Source organism: Schistocerca gregaria, chromosome 1 (genome assembly GCF_023897955.1).
Source record: "Schistocerca gregaria isolate iqSchGreg1 chromosome 1, iqSchGreg1.2, whole genome shotgun sequence".
NCBI lineage: Eukaryota > Metazoa > Arthropoda > Insecta > Orthoptera > Acrididae > Schistocerca > Schistocerca gregaria.
The window spans coordinates 1,043,637,687-1,043,655,389 of record NC_064920.1 but is presented as its reverse complement, the minus strand read 5'-3'; the positions used below and the strand labels follow the sequence as shown (position 1 = coordinate 1,043,655,389).

The window sequence follows — 17,703 nt, the reverse complement described above, 5'->3', positions numbered from 1 at the left end:
CCTTGAAATGAATACACCCGCTGAGCACATCTGCTTCCACATGGAATCAAGCCTGGTGGCAGGATATCGATTATGCAGCAGACCACGTCAGCAGTAGAACCTTTATTTCCTTTCTTCATTTGTCATTTGCAGCAGTTACTGAAAGTATCGGATCGAAGAAATTGTTTTGTCCTTTGTTTACGGTGTTAAAGATCTCTTTGTTTTGTTTTGCGGCCAGACGTTACTTACTATTCACTCGAGACAAGGTCGCTGCGGTGAATCCCAGACGGCCACGAGGACATACTGCGTTAGAGTCTGTGACGTCATCGGGGATCCTTCCCGGATGCTACCCATTATCGATAAAAGCTCGGCCGTCCATCGGTAGGCTCAGAAGTCGTTTACACCCATCGACATGAAGTTTCTTCTGAGGACGCTGTTTGTGGTTCTGTGTAGCCTGCTCTTCACTCTTGCTGGTAAGCGGCATAGGATTCTAGTTTTATGTATGTATGTCTGCAGCGATTACTGCTGAAATTTTATGTGACCCACGCTCAGTGTCCCTGTTTCGCTTAGGGATCCGACTACGGCTTAGTTATAAGACAAAAGTATTTGTTTTAAAGAATAAACCAATATGTCTTTCTTTTAAACCAACCTTTTCCAATACAATGTGAAACATTGTAGCAAGAGAAACACAGATCGAAATCATGGGCTGCAAAGTGTTTATTTCGTAGTCATTTTTTTGCCTAGTGCCTCTCATATTAAAAGTTTCCTACTGAGAGATTTATCTGGTATATAAAAATAAGAAACCCAAGTGTATCTGATTTATATGAAATTCATAGAGTGACTTAAGTTTATGAAATTTTGTAGCCTCCTCGTAATAATCATGATTATGTCTTAACATTATACATAATTAAGAAATTCACATTCTGACAGCTTTTTTTATATACATGTTAACATTGTGTTCTTCGAGCAATTTTGCAAGTAAGAAGTCTGCGTCCTTGGAACAGAGCGAAAACATTTCGTTCCATTTTGTAATTAATTCTTCCTTAGACAGTCCTCAAATGTGAAGTAATATTGAGAGGCAGTTTTCTTTATGATTCTACTATCGTTATCGCAGCCTGTATGGATTATCATTTTGCGTTTCACAAAATAAATACTTTCCAATATCTGTAATGTACAGTCCATTTTCCTTCTAGCTATAGTTTACATCTATAAATAAATTCGGAGAACTTTTGTAGAGCTGAAATGTTTTACACGATGAGTGTACTTCTCCGATGAATTAGAGATTGATCATTTACGATGACCCTTGCCCTTTCTTCCAAGTCTGTTAGTGCAAGTATTCACATTGTAGACTGGATGATTACTTGAATTTTCATGTGGAAACTACTTTATTTAGTTGATCTGGAGTCAAAATTGGAGGATGTTTTCCTTATGCTGCGTCATTGCCGTTGCTCCTTGTAAAGTCTATTTGTTGCTTTCTTCAGGCTATGATATTCATAGATTTAGTGTTGAAGAACAGTTGTGATTCTTATTTATTGTTTGGTGATCAAACCTGTCGTAATACTGAGGGAAAGAGAAAATTCATTTCATTTGCACAAATTGTCTTTTAATTTTGTACACAGATGTGGGGACAAGCATTTCGTATCTGTTCTTAAATAACATTAAATTTACACAGAAGCACTTAGAAATGGAGAAACAGGCGAAATAAGTGATAAACAAACAGCTTAATATGGGAATTTCGCAACAGAAACGTCTTAGTATAGTACCCGCAAAAAGAAGTACAAATAAATTGTTAAGAGAATGATTTATGAGGTTTCCCTGACATCATTGAGAACTTCTTTCATGTTGTTGAACTGTCAGTCAGCAGTTGCTGTTAGTATTATATGAATGATACAATTAAATGGGAATTATAATTACGACCGTTTGTATGCAACTGCATAACGACAAAAGAGCTGAAACACACACACACACACACACACACACACACACACACACACACACACACATTCACAGACAGTCAGACACACACGTGCACACACAAATATTATCTTTCACCATAGACGTCACACAGTGGATAACAATGTATAACAAAACTGGAACATAGACATTTCACAAATGGCAACATTACGTAGCAAAACATGTTACCATTGTGTGTGTGTGCATGTGTGTGTGTGTGTGTGTGTGTGTGTGTGTGTCTGGGTGTGTGTGCAGTTTATGTTCTACGCTGACAATTGTTTTTAATGCTTCAGGGTGTATAACAGATTCACCAACAGTACAAAAAGAACACACGTAGAACAATATCAATACGCCCACGTATTTACATATGACATATACACTGGTACTGAAAGAACGGTGTCTAGGTGAGAACTGTTTGTAACTTAATTCACAATTCCAGAATATCTAAGTTGTAAGTGCTACATCCAAATGAAACTGTATATGTATTTCAGGCCACTGATGACGTCTTAAAATTGAGGCGAAAGGCATCAGACAAAACAAAAATTGTATTTATTCAGTTGCGTACGGAGGCTCCTTATCTAAAAATAATTACCGTACAATTTATTCTTTGTCCAGCAAGTTTAACGATTTGTTTTTGTATATAGCACCTAGCAGCGTTCATGTCAGAAAAAGTTTTAGATGTGAAGATTATTGACAACTAGCTGCTATTTGTACTTAAAGTTGGATTGTTCCCTACTTGGTAAACCTGTTCCTTCCCTTGTCCTCTCTCCTTTTCTGTGTTTTCGACATTTACATATCAGCTGACACTAAAATTTTAATAAATGTAAAAATTGCAATCTTAGAAACCAATTGCAAGTAAATAGTGTATCGGTGAGATAAGCGAGTATAGGAAACAGAGCCAGCCAGCTAACAGTAAAAATTTTCAACACAGAGTAAACCGAAGTATGGCAGGGAAACGGAGGGTGCCGGTAACGGTAATTAACCTAACTTTTTTTTCTTCTGACTGGTTTGATGTGGCCCGCCACAAATTCCGCTATAATGCCATCCCTTTCATCTCAGAGTAGTAGCCGTGCGGTTTGAGGCGCCTTGCCACGGTTCGCGCAGCTCACCCCGTCGGAGATTCGAGTCCTCACTCCGGCATGTGTGTGTGTGTTTGTGTGTCCTTAGTGTAAGTTAGTTTAAGTTAGATTAAGTCGTGTGTAAACCTAGGGACCGATGATCTCAGTAGTTTGGTCCCATAGGAACTTAGCACAAATTTTCAAATCTCAGAATAGCACTTACAACTTACATGCTCCGTTATTTGCTGGGTGTATCCCAATCTCGGTCTTCCTCTACAGTTTTTACTCTTTGCATCTCCCTCTAGTCCAGGTTAAACGCACAAAAAAGAGGCACATCTCCGACATTAAGACCACTGCTTGGTGTAGAAATCTAATTTCAAGTTGACTGCTTAGTAAAACTAGTATCTCAACGTGCATTGATGAAGTTTTCTTTTGGTGTGATTGTGATTAATTTGCCCAGTATTCTGCCATTCACTTCTTCTTTTACGCTCCACTGTTCCTGCCTCCACCTTCACCTTCCTTTTCAGTATCGCTGCGCAATCCGTAAGATTACTACATGTGACATCGCTTTTGTTCGCAAATTGTAAACTATGTTTGGTTTATGGTGGCTACCTTAGTGTGCACAGCGATGAAGCAGAGTTGCAGTTCTGCCGACCGTTCACTGTGACGTGTATGTCTGTACACAGGTGCCGCTCCTGGCGTTGTCAGCGACAGCAGTGAAGGACGCAGAACCCTCTGCAACATAGGACTGTGAGTGTCATTCATGGAGCACAGGCCAGCCTTACTAACAAACTACAATAACAACACATACACCTGTGAATAGTTCTGTTACCTGTCAAAACGTTAGAGTATTTGAATCCATTCATGTATCTTACCAGATGAGTATCGAAATAAATTCAATTTGGTGCTGATATACAGCCATACTCCCCCATCAACCATGGACCTTGCTGTTGGTGGGGAGGCTTGCGTGTCTCTGTGATACAGATAGCCTTACCGTAGGTGCAACCACAACGGAGGGGTATCTGTTGAGAAGCCAGACAAACGTGTGGTTCCTGAAGAGGGGCAGCAGCCTTTTCAGCAGTTGCAAGGGCAACAGTCTGGATGATTGACTGATCTGTCCTTGTAACAATAACCAAAACGGCCTTGCTGTGCTGGTACTGCGAACGGCTGAAAGCAAGGGGAAACTAAGGCCGTAATTTTTCCCGAGGGCCTGCAGCTTTACTGTATGATTAAATGATGATGGTGTCCTCTTGGGTAAAACATTCCGGAGGTAAAATAGTCGCCCATTCGAATCTCCGGGAGGGGACTATTCAAGAGGATGTCGTTATCAGGAGAAAGAAAACTGGTGTTCTACGGATCGGGGCGTGGAATGTCAGATCCCTTAATCGGGCAGGTAGGTTAGAACATTTAAAAAGGGAAATGGATAGGTTAAAGTTAGATATAGTGGGAATTAGTGAAGTTCGGTGGCAGGAGGAACAAGACTTTTGGTCAGGTGACTACAGGGTTAAAAAACACAAAATCAAATAGGGGTAATGAATAGGAAAATAGGAATGCTGTTCAAATGGCTCTGAGCACTATGGGACTTAACATCTGTGGTCATCAGTCCCCTAGAACTTAAAACTACTTAAACCTAACTAACCTAAGGACATCACACACATCCATGTCCGAGGCAGGATTCGAACCTACGACCGTAGCAGTCGCGCGGCTCCGGACTGAGCGCCTAGAACCGCGAGACCACCGCGGTCGGCCTAGGAATGCGGGTAAGCTACTACAAACAGCATAGTGAACGCATTATTGTGGCCAAGATAGATACGAAGCCCACACCAGTAGTACAAGTTTATATGCCAACTAGCTCTGCAGATGACGAAGAAATTGAAGAAATGTATGGTGAAATAAAAGAAATTATTCAGATAGTAAAGGGAGACGAAAATTTAATAGTCATGGGTGACTGGAATTCGAGTGTAGGAAAAGGGAGAGAAGGAAACGTAGTTGGTGGATATGGACTGGGGATAAGAAATGAAAGAGAAAGCCACTTGGTAGAATTTTGCACAGAGCACAACTTAATCATAGGTAACACTTGGTTTAAGAATCATGAAAGAAGGTTGTATACATGGAAGAACCCTGGAGATACTAAAAGGTATCAGATAGATTATATAATGGCAAGACAGAGACTTTGGAACCAGGTATTAAATTGTAAGACATTTCCAGGGGCAGATGTGGACTCTGAGCACAATCTATTGGTTATGACCTGTAGATTAAAACTGAAGTAACTCCAAAAAGGTGGGAATTTAAGTAGATAAACTGAAAGAACCAGAGGTTGTACAAAGTTTCAGGGAGAGCATAAGGAAACAATTGACAGGAATGGGGGAAAGAAATACAGTAGAAGAAAAATGGGATGTAGTAGTGAAGGCAGCAGAGGATCAAGTAGGTAAAAAGACGAGGGCCAGTAGAAATCCTTGGGTAACAGAAGAAATATTGAATTTAATTGATGAAAGGAGAAAATATAAAAATGCAATAACTGAAGCAGGCAAAATGGAATACAAACGTCTCGAAAATGATATCGACAAGAAGTGCAAAATGGCTAAGCAGGGATGGCTAGAGGACAAATGAAAGGATGTAGAGGCTTATCTCACTAGGGGTAAGATAGATACTGCCTATAGGAAAATTAAAGAGACCTTTGGAGATAAGAGAACCACTTGTATGAACATCAAGAGCTCAGATGGAAACCCAGTTCTAAGCAAAGAAGGCAAAGCAGAAAGGTGGAAAGAGTATATAGATGGTCTATACAAGGGCGATGTACTTGAGGACAATATTGTGGAAATGGAAGAGGATGTAGATGAAGATGAATTGGGAGATACGATACTGTGTGAAGAGTTTGACAGAGCACTGAAAGACCTGAGTCGAAACAAGGCTCCAGGAGTAGACAACATTCCATTGGAACTACTGACGGCCTTGGGAGAGCCAGCCCTGACAAAACTCTACCATCTCGTGAGCAAGATGTATGAAACAGGCGAAATACCCTCAGACTTCAAGAAGAATATAATAATTCCACTCCCAAAGAAAGCAGGTGTTGACAGATGTGAAAATTACCGAACTATCAGTTTAATGAGCCACAGTTGCAAAATACTAACACTAATTCTTTAGAGACGAATGGAAAAACTAGTAGAAGCCGACCTCGGGGAAGATCATTTTGGATACCGTAGAAATAATGGAACACGTGAGGCAATACTGACCCTACGACTTTTCTTAGAAGAAAGATGAAGGAAAGGCAAACCGACGTTTCTAGCATTTGTAGACTTAGAGAAAACTTTTGACAATGTTGATTGGAATAGTCTCTTTCAAATTCTAAAGGTGGCAGGGGTAAAATACAGGGAGCGAAAGGCAATTTACAATTTGTACAGAAACCAGATGGCAGTTAAAAAGAGTCGAGCGACATGAAAGGGAAGCAGTGGTTGGGAAGGGAATGAGACAGGGTTGTAGCCTCTCACCGATGTTATTCAATCTGTATATTAAGCAAGCAGTAAAGGAAGCAAAAGAAAAATTGGGAGTAGGTATTAAAATTCATGGAGAAGAAATAAAAACTTTGACGTTCGCCGATGACATTGTAATTCTGTCAAAGACAGCAAAGGACTTGGAAGAGCAGTTGAATGGAATGGACAGTGTCTTGAGAGGAGTATATAGGATGAACATCAACAAAAGCAAAACTAAGATAATGGAATGTAGTCGAATTAAGTCGGGTGATGCTGAGGGAATTAGATTAGGAAATGAGACACTTAAAGTAGTAAAGGAGTTTTGCTATTTGGGGAGCAAAATAACTGATGATGGTCGAAGTAGAGAGGATATGAAATGTAGACTGGCAATGGCAAGGAAAGCGTTTCTGAAGAAGAGAAATTTGTTAACATCGAGTATAGATTTAAGTGTCAGGAAGTCTTTTCTAAAAGTATTTGTATGGAGTGTAGCCATGTATGGAACTGAAACATGGACGATAAATACACACGCGAGACAGATAATAGAAGCTTTCGAAATGTGGTGCTTTAGAAGAATGCTGAAGATTAGATGGGTAGATCGCATAACTAATGAGGAAGTATTGAATAGGATTGGGGAGAAGAGAAGTTTGTGGCACAACTTGACCAGAAGAAGGGATTGGTTGGTAGGACATGTTCTGAGGCATCAGCGGATCACCAATTTAGTATTGGAGGTCAGCGTGGAAGGTAAAATCGTAGAGGGAGGCCGAGAGATGAATACAACAAGCAGATTCAGAAGGATGTAGGTTTCAGTAGGTACTGGGAGATGAAGAAACTTGCACAGGATAGAGTAGCATGGAGAGCTGCATCAAACCAGTCTCAGGACAGAAGACTACAACAACAACAACATACAGCCATAGATTTTAGAGGCAGTGTTGCTCTGGTGCTGAGGTATGTAGGCCTAACTTAATGAGGGAGTATTTTGTCAGCATCTTCATTGAGATGAGACAGTAAGAGTATGGAGAGCCAAACCCACAATGTACCTGCTGTTTGGCAGACGCGCAGTCATTCGTCATTTCACCACTGAAAGCTTTAAAAAACAAACACTAATGAAATGTCATGTAATATTCATTCTAAATTAGATTGAAACTTACCAGAAATTGCTGCTATATTAAGTAAGCTATATGGTTTCAGACGGTTAACGTGCATGTAATCTTCTCTATATAAAACTAAAAACTTAACTCTTCCCGAACAGGACATGAAGATCTAACTGTACCGACTGGCCGTCGTGTCATCCTCAGTCCATAGGCGTCACTGGATGCGGATATGGAGAGGCATGTGGTCAGTACATCGTTCTCCCGGCCGTATGTCAGTTTTCAAGACCGGAGCAACTACTTCTCAATCAATTAGCTCCTCGGTTTTCCTCACAAGGGCTGAGTGCACCCCGACTGCCAACAGCGGTCGGTAGACCGCATGGTCACCCATCCAAGAGCTAGCCCAGCCCAACAGCGCTTCACTCCCGTGATCTGACGGGAACCGGTGTTACCACTGCGGAAAGGCCGTTGGTAATATTCTCTGTATATGAAAGTTAATGTCCTGATTGTCTCACTGACTCATCATCGCCTAGCCCAAAATGCTAACGATACAAACTTGAAACTTTGAGAGGATGTTGATTTTGTACTGTAGGGATCGATTAAGAAGGGATTTTTCAAAATTCCACCCGTAGGTTGGTGAAATAGGGGTAAAAAAGTTTGTTTGAAAATACGTAACTATTAATTCAGTTTTGAATCTAGAACTACGAAAACTGGTATTTGGTAAGAAATAAAAAAAGAAATTATGTGTTTCAGCGTTTCTGGAAATAAAACCTCTAAGGAGGTGAAATAGCAGCTGGCCTTTCTAAAGCAACGTCTATGAAAATTGGTATTTAACTTCTCATTTAGAAATAACAAAAATACGTGTTAGGGTGTTTGTGGAAATTCAATCTTAAGGGAGAGTCAAATAGGGGATTAAAATTTTTATGAAAATATTTCAATATAAAAGTATTTTAGAGATAAATCTAAGAAAACTTGTGTTTGGCATCTCAGTCCTAAATAATAATAATAATAAAAGATTCAGCTCTCATGGAAATTCATCTCATAAGGAGGTGAAATAAGGGATGAAAGTTTTTATGGAAACATTTCATTATGAAAGCATTCCTAGAGCTAACTCTCTGAAAATTTGTATTCACCTTCTCAGTTTGAAATTTAAAAAAAATAGGTGTTCTAGTCTTTTTGCTAATTCAACTTTTAAGGGAGTGAGACGATGAAAATGTCTATGAAAATACGAAGGCCATTCAGTAAGTAAAGCTAGACTATTTTTTTTCATGAAACCAGGTTACTTTTATTGAGGATTGAAATAGACCATGTTATTCCTCACTCTTTTGACGACAAAAATCACAATTTTCAACATAATCTCCGTTCAATGCGACGCATTGCGCAACCTCACTGGGAGTGGTAGTACGTCCGCATGGTACTAGTCTACAGGTCGGCGTCGGAGCCAACGACTTGCTGCATCAGTAACCTTCCCCCGTCATCCACGTACTGCTTCCCGCGGAGTACGTCTTTCATTGGGTCAAACCGATGGAGGTCAGAAGATGAGAATTCCAGACTGTAGTATGGATCAGGAAGAACAGTCCAGTGAAATCTTGTGAGTTCCTCTAGCGAGCGCAGACTTGTGTGAGGCCTTGTGTTGTCATGGAGAAGTAGACGTTCAGTTGTACACTACTAGCCATTAAAATTGCTACACCGCTAAGATGACGTGCTACAAATGCAAAATTTAACAGACAGGAAGAAGGTGCTGTGATGTGCAAATGATTTGCTTTTCAGAGCATTCACATAAGGTTGGCGACACCTACAACGTGCTGACATGAGGAAAGTTTCCAACCGATTTCTCATACACAAACAGCAGTTGACCGGCGTTGCCTGGTGTAACGTGGTTGTGATGCACGTGTAAGAAGGAGAAATGCGTACCATCACGTTTCCGACTTTGATAAAGGTCGGATTGTAGCCTTTCGCGATTGTGGTTTATCGTATCGCGCCATTGCTGCTCGCGTTGGTAGAGATGCAATGACTGTTAGCAGAATATGGAATCGGTGGGTCCAGGAGGGTAATACGGAACGCCGTGCTGGATCCCAACGGCCTCGTATCACTATCAGTCGAGATGACAGGCATCTTATTCACATGGCTGTAACGGATCGTGCAGACACGTCTTGATCCCTGAGTCAACAGATAGGGACGTTTGAAACATAACCATATGCACGAACAGTTCGACGACGTTTGCAGCAGCATGGACTATCAGCTCCGAGACCATGGCTGCGGTTACCCTTGACGCTGCATCACAGACAGGAGCGCTTGCGATGGTGTACTTAGCGACGAACCTGGGTGCATGAATATCAAAACGTCATTTTTTCGGATGAATCCAAGTTTTGTTTACAGCATCATGATCGTCTCATCCGTGATTGGCGACATCGCGGTGAAAGCACATTGGAAGCGTGTATTCGTCATCGCCATACTCTCGTATCACCCGGCGTGCTGGTATGGGGTGCCATTGGTTACACGCCTCGGTCACCCCTTTTTCGCATCGACAGCACTTTGAACAGTGGACGTTACATTTCAGATGTGTTACGACCCGTGGCTCTACCCTTCATTCAATCCCTGCGAAACCCTACATTTCAGCAGGATAATGCACGACCCCATGTTGCAGGTCCTGTACGGGTCTCTCTGGATACAGAAAACGTTCGACTGCTGCCCTTGCCTGCACATTCTCCAGTTCTCTCACCAATTGAAAACGTCTGGTCAATGGTGGTGGAGCAACTGGCTCGTCACAATATGCCAGTCACTACTTTTTATGAACTGTGCTATCGTGTTGAAGCTGCATGGCCAGCTGTACCTGTACACGCCATCGAAATTCTGTTTGACTCAATGCCCAGGCGTAGCAAGGCCGTTATTATGGCCAGAGGTGGTTGTTCTGGGTACTTATTTCTTAGGATCTATGCGCCCCAGTTGCGTGAAAATGCAATCACATGTCAGTTCTAGTATAATATATGTGTCCAATGAATATCCGTTTATCATCTGCATTTCTTCTTGGTGTAGCAATTTTAATGGACAGTAATGTATTTCTGTGGCGACGAACACGCTGAACTCGTTTTTTCGATTTCCAGAGTTGATCGTTGCACTATGAGGTAGGACATCAAACAGAATAACCCCTTCAATCTCCCAGAAGAACGTCATGACTTGTCCGGACGAGGGTGCAGCTTTGAACTTTTTCTTCGGAGGAGAGGTGACGTGACGCCACTCCATGGATTGTCGTTTTGTTTCCGCTTCGAAGTTATGAAGCCGTATTTGTGACCATGTTCGACAAAAAATTGTTACGATAAACCTCGTAATATGCAAGTAATTCCCCACAGATTGTCCTGCATTTCTGTTTGTGGTCTGCTGGTTAGGAATCACCGAATCCGTCAGCACACACCTTTGAGTACCCCAACTGGTCGACGAGTGTGTCACCACTACCCACAGAGGCGTCCAGTTGAGCAGCGAGGTGTTTGATTGCGATCTGTCTACCACATCGAATGAGAGTGTCCGCACGTTCCAACACTGCAGTAGTCGCAGCTGCGCGCGGAAGGCCGTCACGTGGCAGATGGGACAGATTTGCGTGATCTTGTTACGATGGTGACAAATGTCTCGCCCAACGACTCTCCGTGCGTTTGTTCACGACCAGATCTGCGAAGAAATTCTGCAAGCTTCTAAAAGAAGCTGAATGACAGCTCTCTCCTTGGAATGCATCTCCGTTACAGATGCCATTTTGATGGTTGCGTATAGCACCGCCACTTGTCGGTACCTCAAGGAACTATCGAGGCTGAAGCCGGAATATTCCACGATGTCGCACGACAAATTCTGCATTTTTCAACCGATAATGGCCGAGAAAAAAGTTGCATTACTTATTTTGAACTTCCCTCGCATCTCGTTATATTAAAAAAAATTTAAAGCAAAATGTATTGGTACTTTATTTCCCGTTTAGAAATAAAGAAATGTGTGTTTGGGATGAAAGTTTCTAGGGAAATATCTCCACAAGAACTCAAAAGGCAGGATTATTCAAAACCTCCAACTCCAGCTACCAGAATCGCTTTTTCATCAGAACTATATTCGGAAAAGACCATGCTATGCCCTTAATTAGTGTGAATGGGTTAGAAGATTGGCAGTTTGTGAACCAAATCAAAGAAAACTGTCGCCACGACAAATCAGCTTTGTCAGAATTGCAGAGAAAAGGAAACGGCTATTTAATACATTAATTTTTCAGTTGGCCTTATATATTCTTATAAAAATATTTTTGTAGTAATTACAACGCAAAAGCGAGTGAAGTTGCGAGCGCTAAGCTATGGTGTAATACGAGGAAGATATTACTAAATTATTGCTAAGGCATTATATTTACATAGGCATCAATGGTTGTCAATTTTCTAGTTAATTAATTTTGCTACTATAAGTTTAATAATTTAAAATATTTTTGATGCTAGACTGTGTACTTTTATAATATTTACATGTCCTTTCAGTCCGTGCAGTGATTCCAGATATACAACACATGAACCAGAGATTATAACAATTGCCGACTGCAGTAAAGGTCCATGCTGAAGGTAAGCCACTGTCTATAGCGTGAACTTACATAATTGACATCCAACTGATCTAGGGACAGTCTTGCTTCATAAATAATATTTGTCGCATAAAACGGTCTGTCGCTTATAAGACTCTAATTCATACGCCTCTAATTCTGTTTCCTTTTAGCAAGCTTACTAGCAGCGGTAGTGAGCTCTCTGAAACGACAGTCCTGGAGGTGATGACGTGCGGAACCCGTCAAATAAATAATGTTACAATTGAACTTTGAAATATACAGACATAAACACTCAGTCTTACGCAAACAAGGGCATTCATGACGTGTGACGCACAAGCCAGGCACACAGAACACGCACGCGCGCGCCCACACACACACACACACACACACACACACACACACACACACACACACACACAGAGAGAGAGAGAGAGAGAGAGAGAGAGAGTATCAATCTGAATAAGGCGAACAGATAAGAAAATTAACTCATTTAAAACTATAATGTGAAATGTGAAAACGTAAAAAGTTGTGGATGCTACTTGATAATGAGTATTAAGTAATTGGTAACATGTTTTCGTTGATAAGTAACATGTGCTACTCAATTGTTAGTGTTATTCGATATATTTAGTTGGTTAGTCAGTTACATGTTCCATTGATCATCTGGACTATTTATTCTTTTTTCGAAATGATATATAACTAGTCAGTTTACAGAATATGTATACAGCAATAATGATAACATTAATGAACACATTAATTTTTAATCCTGCTTATGAAAATACACTTAAAAATTACGCTTTTCTTCGGGATACCAGTTTTAAATAGGAGGAGATGTCCAGGAGAAATGAAACTGGGTTAAAATGGAAAATTTTTGTTGATGTGTATTGAACTCCTTTCTGAGTCACTGACAGCTTTAATAATGTATAATAAAGGTCTTTTTTCCTGTAGTGTTGCAGGTACGGAGGTGATCGTTATTCTCAAATTGTGATGAATTATTTATGACGAATTGTACTAGGGAATGTATGCAGTGTGAAGGTGCAATAAAATTTCCTGTTTCCTTGAAACTGTATATACATTATGACCGCGGGTGAACACGACATATTTTTGCAATCGGTGCTCTTTTTCTAAGTGGTTAGTTACCACTAAATTATTCCATATGACATCACTGGGTGGAGATATGCAAAATATACGAGGAGGTTGACTCATTTGCTTGCAGGACTAGGAATCATACGAAGAACACACATAGCTGAATTAATTGTTTGAGAGTTAAAAAACAAAGCTTCTTCCCGTATATTTTCTCACCAATGTATACACTGAAAAATTTAGAACATTCTACCTTATTTACTAACTACAATTCACATGCTACATCAGTTGTTGGTAAGACTCTGTTTGTTGTACAGGGCTGAATATACAGTGTTTTCAGTCCATTTTCAGAGAACTCAAATGAGCACTATGGGACTTAACTTCTGAGGTCATCAGTCCCCTAGAACTTACAACTACTTAAACCTAACTAAGATAAGGACATCACACACATCCATGCCCGAGGCAGGAATCGAACCTGCGACCGTAGCGATCGCGCGGCTCCAGACTGTAGCTCCTAGAACCGCTCGGTCATGCGTTCTCAGAAATGATAAGTTGACAAAGTTACATGTATCACAGTGGAACAACCGGAATAAAATGTTCAAACGTACCTACGTTCTGTATTTTAATTTCACCTTCCTGTTATCAACTGTTCGTCTAGAATTGTGAGCCATATGTTTGTGACTATTACAGCGCCATGTATCACAAAGCGAAAAAATTGGTCCAAATAAAACATTCATATTTCTTTACGTACTACACGAATATGTAATAAAAATGGGGGTTCCTGTTTAAAAAAAAACGCAGTTGATATCCGTTTGGCCTATGGCAGCACCATCTAGCGGGCCAACCACAGCGCCATCTGGTTTCCCCTTTCAAACTAGAAAAGTTTCGCTCTTTGTAGTTTTTTCGTTGGACGCTTATTTCGTGAGATATTTGGCCCGGTCACGATCAATGGACCACTCCGTATATCCTACTTACTGATTTTTTTTCATGTGCTACATCCGTTGTTAGAAAGACTCTTCTTGTTGTACAGAACTGAATACAGTGTGTTTTCAGTCCATTTTCAAAGAACCTCTTAATAATTCTTTGAAAATCATGACTAATAATGTCTTCTGGGGCTTTCTGTCTAACGGGATTTATTATAACAGTAGTACCGTCTGGAGAAAGTACCGATTTTGCCTGTTGAATGTCAAGTGGAAGGTGGTTCACGTATATCCTCTTCATGAACTACATCAATTGTTGGTATGACTAAATTTGTTGTACAGAACTGGATGCAGCGTTTTCGGTTTATTTCCGGAGAACGACTCAATAATTCTTTGAGAAACATCACTAACAACCTCTTCTGTGACTTTCTCTCTAGTGAGATTTATTATAAGAGTAGCATCATCTGAATAACGTACGAGTTTTGCTTGTTGCATGTTAAGTTGAAGCTGAGTCACTTATACAAGGAATAGGAGTGATCCTATAGTTGAGCCCTGTGGGACTACCTTTGTTGTCTCTGCCACGTCATTAAAGTTTTCTCCCCTTCCAGCACCGAACTATTCAGCACAATATTTTACATTGTCTTTGTTAAGTGCAACGCTATTCAGTTGTCTATAAAGTCATCGATTCGATAAAACCTGAAGTTCTCTAAGTGTGCAACTTGATCTACACTTCAGAGTATATATAGAACTATTTAAAATGTCGTGCCTAATACCTCTAGTGATTTGGAAGATTAAACTGAACTTTAAGATAAAAAACATAATCAAGTTTTGTAGTACAATGTTACGGTAAATGATAACTAGACCTAGACATCTTGCAGTGGGTTTATTACAGTGTTAAAGTGACATGGAAGACTTGTTGTGATGTTGGTCGGGGGCAATCGAGACCCCTCTTACCCTCTCTCACCTGCATCCTCCTTAGTGCGCCCCAGCCTTAAAATAATTATGTAAACGCGATACACTACACACAGTGAAGAAATTGAGCACCTGAGTCTGATGTATGGAGGCCTTCTTAATGCTTGACAGTCCGCAAGTGCTACACGCCCTGGCTGTCTGTTCACATAACGACGGTAAAGAGGCAATACAAGTTCACACAATATATTTCACACAGTTCTGATTTGTACCAGGCTCTACCATGTCGAGAGGACAAATGTTCCATTGGAATGACAATCTTTGTAACGTGCGATATGTATGTTGTTACGTTTCATCAAAACAAGAAGCTACAAATAATTAATTATAAATACATTGTTTCAGATAAGGAAAAAGTATGGTGTTTCCTTATTATAAGAGATATTACCTGTTTATTTGGTTTATCTTACCTTATCAGTAATATGTTGTTGCTTTTACAGCTATATAAAGTGGTACGTAAATGTTTCCTTTTTCAAGAGAATCTCATTGTTTGTATTTGTTTTCGCTTGTAGTAATCACATGCTCTTTGTTTTAGGAGTCACAAATGCTGCCATGGGGATCATTCAAGGAGACGACTGGCCACTCCCGGCCGCTAAGTGTGAACATATTACTCTTACTTACATTTTGCGAGCCTCATGAAATTTTATCATAACGAAAACCACGAGCTATACAAGAAACATTCCCCAGTTTTAATAAAAATATCTACCCTGCCATTCCATAGTAACATTTGTGTCAACCGTATGATCATATAAACACGATACACTACAAGCAATGAAGAAATTATGTAACTGACTGTTGTGTGTAGGCCGTCTCAATGCCTGAGTCTATAAGTGTTAACACCCATTTGCGGTCTGTTCGCGTATCTCTATGGTTGTGGTTACAAAAGCAACGACTGTGGTAACACAGACGGACATATACAACGATACATCGTCGCCTTAGATTTTCTTTATTTTTTTCCCTGACTTGCGTTCTGCAACTCTACTAAAATATCTAGGTGTATGCCCGTTTAACATGTAACCTTACGATGCAGACGTACCACAAGCCCGCTCAATTATAGAGCGTGCTTTCTGGGTGCTACATAACTGACCAATAGAGCCATATTTCGTTTCAAACATCCCTAGTGAATGTAGAAACAGTTTTAAGTCCTAAAATAATTGCATTTTTACAGTACTTACAACTAGACGATATCCTACATGTGTTCTCATTTCATGCTTAATCTCCTATACTTACCGTACTGCAGGTCTCTACGTGCCACTGCTGTGTATAGAGCATAGAATTTCAAGCAGTTATACCCAGACCGTACCAATCTGTTTGTACAACCGCGAATAAAAACTACCATAAATTCTGTTCAGTTAGTTAGAGTTTTAAAATAATTTATTTGTGATACTAAAAAGAGTCTGGTTCATACTGTGCTACATTAGGTGTACTTTGGTGTAATCGTAGTTATTTTACACTCAAAACATTCTCGAACGCAACAGAAAGATGATGTAATATTACACTTGCCAAACAGTGGCCTGGCCTGGAGTAAGTATGTGGACGCAAATGTACAAAATTTTACAGCTTGAAACCGCTTCGTTTCTACCTCTATAATAGCAATATTATGTATTTTATTAAAATCTTTTAGTCGTATTGCAAATATTGGAAAAGTTATATAATTATTTTTCACGTCCAGGCAACACCATCATCTTGCCCTACAACTGACATGCACTCATTTTATCTCTACTACTGAATTTATTCTTAATGGTATTTACAAAATTAAAATATTTTTAAATTTTTTTTATTCTGGCTCAGTTTATGTATTCGAATAACTACTTATTGAAGGACACTAATAAATAAATAAATAAAAAAGACGCACCACGAAGGAAGCCATTTTAGCAAGATAATTCCGTAATGCCCGCCCTCACACGACGAGGGTTTCTACTGCTTGTCTTCTTGGTTGCCAGACCCTGCTTTGAGCAGCAAGGTCGCTGAGCACGTTGGAACATTATGGGCAGGGCACTGAAACCTGCTCGGGATTCTGTCGATCTAACTCGCCATCTGGACTGAATTTGGCAAGATATCCCTCAGGTGGAGTCTACCAATCAACGCTGAACCGATTAAGCGTCAGATGTAGACCAACGCGTTACTGAATGGTTAAACTTGTGATCCTCTTTCACTTTAATAAATCATCGTTTTTTTCTGAAATTGTTATCACTTGTTTCTTAGTACGTGTACATCGCTTCTGCCGATTTCCATCCCGTTCCGATAATTCTTTCATGGTGCGTCGTATTTTTCTTCTTTTGTTTTTTTCCTTTTTTCCCCTAAGATTTAGCGAAGACTCAGAATGTCAAACATACGCCACAGCTTTCATTTGCATGCTATAGTAGCTGATATTTAACATAATTACCTGAAATAGTTTTTAATATCCCTTTCACACTGCGACATTATAAATATAACAATAATACCCTTGTCAATTAATTTATTATGATAGAATCAATTATATATGTCACATCTAACATTGATTCTTACTTTGTTAATAACGAGCAAACGATGACAGAAACAATTCTTACTACAAACAAGGGACTGCGTAAGTTATCTTCCATCTATGGAGATACATATACACCACATAAACCTCTAAAATCACATTGATTTTATTTACTCTAT

General features: G+C 40.0%; 1 long non-coding RNA gene across 1 annotated transcript; it reads left to right on the top strand.

Moving 5' to 3' along the window:
• The first annotated feature begins 358 nt into the window (after positions 1-358).
• On the top strand, positions 359-16,840 carry LOC126280729 (uncharacterized). Its single transcript, XR_007551219.1, has 4 exons — positions 359-452; positions 3,677-3,740; positions 12,039-12,119; positions 15,596-16,840. It is a non-coding gene; the product is annotated as an uncharacterized LOC126280729 (long non-coding RNA).
• Positions 16,841-17,703: the final 863 nt, after the last annotated feature.